This window comes from Prionailurus viverrinus, chromosome A1 (genome assembly GCF_022837055.1).
Source record: "Prionailurus viverrinus isolate Anna chromosome A1, UM_Priviv_1.0, whole genome shotgun sequence".
Taxonomy (NCBI): Eukaryota; Metazoa; Chordata; class Mammalia; order Carnivora; family Felidae; genus Prionailurus; species Prionailurus viverrinus.
The window spans coordinates 23,287,650-23,292,086 of record NC_062561.1 but is presented as its reverse complement, the minus strand read 5'-3'; positions in this window follow the sequence as shown (position 1 = coordinate 23,292,086).

Below are 4,437 nucleotides of genomic sequence, written 5' to 3'. Positions count from 1 at the left end.
ATCTATGTCACTGTTCGACTTAGAAAATCTAAAGCTTAAATCGAAACCTACACCTTTCCTGATGCCCCCAGGGCATCTGCCCACCTCACCACACCGTGCCCTAACCATAGCCTCATCCATGTGGAAACCACATTCTAGTAGAAGTAGAGACTTTTCCTCCCCTTTTCCCCTCTCAGCTCTTAAAATGGCAGGGATCTTGGTCCTGCTTGTATCCCCAGTTCCCACTAAAGAATCTAGAACTTGACAAACGTTGGTTCGCTTAAACCGTACTGCGCGTCTTTTGCCGTAAGCCACCAAAATCCTTCTGTGGGATTATAAGTCTGAAATATGAAATTCAGTAGGCAGTAGGTCTACCTCTCAAGAAAAGGAATAATCCTTGCAAATGCCCTTTGGTGAATCTGAGGTGGCACAGTAGAAAATAAGGGAGGGATCTCTAGCCGGTGATGAACTAGCTGCTCTGACTTGTGGGAAATAAACCTCAGGTGCTGTCTTTCAGGGTGACTGAGATTTTCATGGGAGAAAAAGCAGCCAATTATTGGCTGCTTAATTATAAGCACAGTCTTGTTGAGAAACAGAAAAAAGCAGCATATTGAGCTATGTTGACCTAATGTGACAGCTTCCAGGAATATTAAAGCAAATTTTAAACACAAATCAGATTATCTGTAAGTTATTTACTACTGAAACTTGTGTTCTTTGCTGACTAAGGGCACAGCAGCAATGAACTGAACTGCTGGAGTTACTTCCAGCGAAAGACAGAAGACATCTCTTATCCTTGCAAATTCATGCGGAGATGCTCATTTGATTCTGCCACCTGTGAGGGGTTCCTGCCTCCTTCCTTTTCACAAGTTCTGATGTTCTTCCTACTTCTATGAGGTGCTGGCAGCTTTGGGGGGAATGTGATTATAAAAGCACTATCCAATGATACATTTGGTGTCGGAGTCCTTAGCCAGTATTCCAGCTTTGCTAGAGCTTACCACGCAGCATATTCTCCTTCGCACGAGTTGTTCTCACCACCTCCTACCTCGGGGCATAAAATCTACTGCTGGAGCAAATACATTTCAGTTTGGAGGCTTGAGGAGCACGCTCATCATCGTGGCTCCTCTGCAGATTCAGACATACTTTGAGTCTGCCCTCGGCTCCTGCCAACGTCAGTGAATGCTTGAGGTCTCAAGTCACAGACCTTTCCACTCCGGGAGGTTAAAGCCTGTGCATCAGCAGAGAAGAGCAAAAAGAATGTTGAAGAATAGAGAGGAAAGGTAGGCCACTGGAAGAAAAGAGGGGAAGGAGACGTGTCCCAGGAGCTGTCCCTGCCCAAGTCCTCCTGGAGAGGGGACACTTCTGAACTGAGTTTAGGGTTCTTCCAGAAACTATTATCAAATGACAGAATATTCTAAAGCCTAACATCACTTCCACTTTAAGGTCAGCAAGGTATACAGAAGGTATGTACAAGTGTGGTATGAATAACACAGGTTTGAACTACAAGACCCAGTTCAAGAAACCCATGGGGAGGGGAAGGAAAAAAAAAGAGAGAGAGGTTAGAGTGGGAGAGAGCCAAAGCATAAGAGACTCTTAAAAACTGAGAACAAACTGAGGGTTGATGGGGGCTGGGAGGGAGGGGAGGGTGGGTGATGGGTATTGAGGAGGGCACCTTTTGGGATGAGCACTGGGTGTTGAATGGAAACCAATTTGACAATAAACTTCATATATTTAAAAATTAAAAAAAAAATTAAAAAAAAAAAAAAAAAAAAGAAGACCCAGTTCAGGGAATAGGACTCCGACACCTTAGGCCACTCGGCCTTCTTTGCATCTCCTTATCTGCTCATTGTCCTCATCTGCTAAATGGGGACAACACCTGCCAGTGACATTGTAGTGAGCACCGGACAACGATACACATGAAAGAATTCTGGAGACTGATGCACCGAGCAAGGGTAAGTTTTCATTTCAACCATGGGTGGAGGGCTGGTTAACAGACTTCTACTTCAGGGATTCTGAAAACTAAAAAATACACATGACAAGCACAATCAAGATCCCACTGATTTACACTGTTAACTTACATCCACACTCTCATGGATCTATGCATATTTCTACACATCGAATAACAAAATGGGGAGCCTTAAAAGGAACGTGAGCAGTTTTCAAATATTTGAAGGGCTGCCATGTGAAAGAGGGTTTAGATGTATCTAGAGTGGCTCAGAGATAGACCCTCAGACTGGCAGAAAAAAGCTATAGAGAAACAGATTGGGATCAATACATTTCAAATATTTAGGACTGATTGAAAACGGGATGGTTCCCAGTAAGGGAACGAGCTCCCTGATGTTGAAAATGTTGAAGTTGAAAGGAACATAAGTGAACTCATCACATCTGCTTTGTTGGCTTATGTCCCTCCTGTGTCCAGAACAGTGTCTGGCATGAAGAAATCACCCAGATAGATATGTTGCACAAAGGCATGAGCATACCCTGTGATCACTTTGACTCAAAGACTACGATTTTGTGATAGATGTTCAATAATAATTCTCCATTCTGCCTAGTCTATGTCGGTTCAGCAGCTCAGCTGGGAGTTTCAAAAGCCATAATCATTTAAAGATTTTCTTCAGGTCAAATTCACAAACCCAGAAGGGCAGCTCTGTATCTTCAGACAAATGGGTACCAAAAGGCCTGAGCTCATTGTTACACCAAGAGTATGGGATGGAAAACAGATAAAATAATCAGGCCTACACAAATCTACCAACAAAATCAAATGAGATTAAGGAGAGGGAGAGGCTGCTCTTCAGGTACAGTTCCAAGAGACTCTGCAGTCAGGAACATTCTCCTGCCCATCTCTGTATCTCTAATACTCCGCACAGTGTCTGGGACAAAGTAGGCACTTAAAAACCATCTGCTGCATTCAGTTGAACTGGAATTTATATCTGACCATCATTAAACTCTTTGTCATCTCTTTTCACATTAGGTTCTCATTCAGTTCTGTTTATTCATATGCTTATTTTTATTTCATTGTATAATGTCTTTCTCCCCAGCTACATTATGAATACCATGAGGGATGAGGCCTTTTATTTATCGCTGTAGGCCAGTGTAACCTTGATACATTGTATGACACATAGGAGGTGCTCTATTAATATCTGTTGAAGGAACTGAATGAATACTGGAAGTAGATCCCTGAAATAATTGTGTACATGAAAGAATTCTAGAATCACAGAATCTTTCCATTAGAAGAGACCATGGCAATCCTTTCAGTTACTTATTATCAAGTATTCCCATTTAGGCTGAACAATTTAAGAAATGAAACAATTTAATCTATGTAAAGTAACACTTAATGCAATAGTAATTAATATCAAGGATATTTCTTCTTTTTAAAAAAAAATTTAACATTTATTTATTTTTGAGAGACAGAGAGAGCATGAGCAGGGGAGGCGCAGAGAGAGAGGGAGACACAGAATCCGAAGCAGGCTCCAGGCTCCAAGCTATCAGCACAGAGCCCAATGTGGGGCTCAAACTCACAAACCTTGAGATCATGATCTGAGCCAAAGTCAGACTCTTAACCGAGTGAGCCACCCAGGCGCCCCTCAAGGATATTTCTTCTATAATGACGCTCAAAAGTATTCATTAGAGTCCCAGCAAAAACTCAGCTTCAAAGTTCCTTGAGGGAAACATTTGACTCATCTACACTTCCATCCTCAGATTTCAGTCAATCCAGGAGTTGCAGATTAACTAAGTTAGTCCTCTTCTCTGGGCAACATTTTTTGGGTTTCTCTTCTCATTGCCACCTCCACTGGAGGACAGGCTACGCAGGGAAAAGAAACCAAGCCAATCACGGGGCATGAGTTTCGGCAGCTTTTATAAAAGCCACTGGTGAAGCAGTGTTGGTATTTGGTTCCTCTGCGGTTGTCTCTTGGGAGCTTTTCCACTCAGAATCTTATCTCTTCACTCAGAGTGGTTTGTTTTTACCCCCCGAAGGTTCAAATGTCTATTAAGGCAGCGCTACTCAAAGTATGGTCCCTGAATCCGTTTGTTACCAGCAGGTGACAAGTTAAGAACTTACACCAGCTCATAAATCAAAACACTGAAACTTCCTTCATTGGAAAAATATTGCTGCCAAGACAAAAATATTTATCAGGAGAACTAGACTGTGTGTGTAGTGAAATAATTGACTTAAAATCCTGGCAGAAGATCCTTACCTGGTTGCAAATCAGTAACAAATAGCTCAGAGACTGGCACTTTCAATAGTATTATGGTAGGCATCCAATGATGGCTTTTTCCTGGGGTATCTAAAGGACAATAGGAAACTTCAAACCAAAAGGGACAATTCCCTAGGTATGGGTCCTAACACACACATATATTATTTCTAGACCGGGTGAACAGTATTTGAGGTTTGGGAGGGAACCACCGAAATGAGGTATCCTGGCATGACCAAGTCTGGTACACAGTAGGTGCATAAAACAG